We start from the raw sequence: 560 nt of genomic DNA on the forward strand, positions 1-560 counted from the left end.
CTAATAAAAACCAATGAAAAACATTCAAAGTTTGTGCACAAGAAAACAAATATCTTGTGTTTTATAGAAACGAGAAAGAAAGAAAGCGTTGGCAGTGGATGTAACTCAGGGTAACAGAGTGGCAATATGGGTGATGTATGATTCTTCCCACTCACCTGCAAAAATGACAACAACACAACTATATATATATATATATATATATATATATATATATATACACAGTGGGGAGAACAAGTATTTGATACACTGCCGATTTTGCAGGTTTTCCCACGTACAAAGCACGTAGAGGTCTGTAATTTTTATCATAGGTACTCTTCAACTGTGAGAGACGGAATCTAAAACAAAAATCCAGAAAATCACTTTGTATGATTTTTAAATAATTAATTTGCATTTTATTGCATGACATAAGTATTTGATCACCTACCAACCACTAAGAATTCTGGCTCTCACATACCTGTTAGTTCTTCTTTAAGAAGCCCTCCTGTTCCTCCACTCATTACCTGTATTAACTGCACCTGTTTGAACTCGTTACCTGTATAAAAGACACCTGTCCACACACT

General features: G+C 34.6%; 1 protein-coding gene across 1 annotated transcript in view; it reads left to right on the top strand.

The window, feature by feature from the left end:
* atrnl1a (attractin-like 1a) overlaps window positions 1–560 on the top strand; it is a 216,481-nt gene that overhangs the window by 126,415 nt on the left and 89,506 nt on the right. The window lies entirely within an intron of this gene.

Source organism: Seriola lalandi, unplaced genomic scaffold (genome assembly GCF_002814215.2).
Source record: "Seriola lalandi dorsalis isolate HSWRI2012SDOR001 ecotype SW California unplaced genomic scaffold, Sedor1 jcf7180002054952, whole genome shotgun sequence".
NCBI lineage: Eukaryota > Metazoa > Chordata > Actinopteri > Carangiformes > Carangidae > Seriola > Seriola lalandi.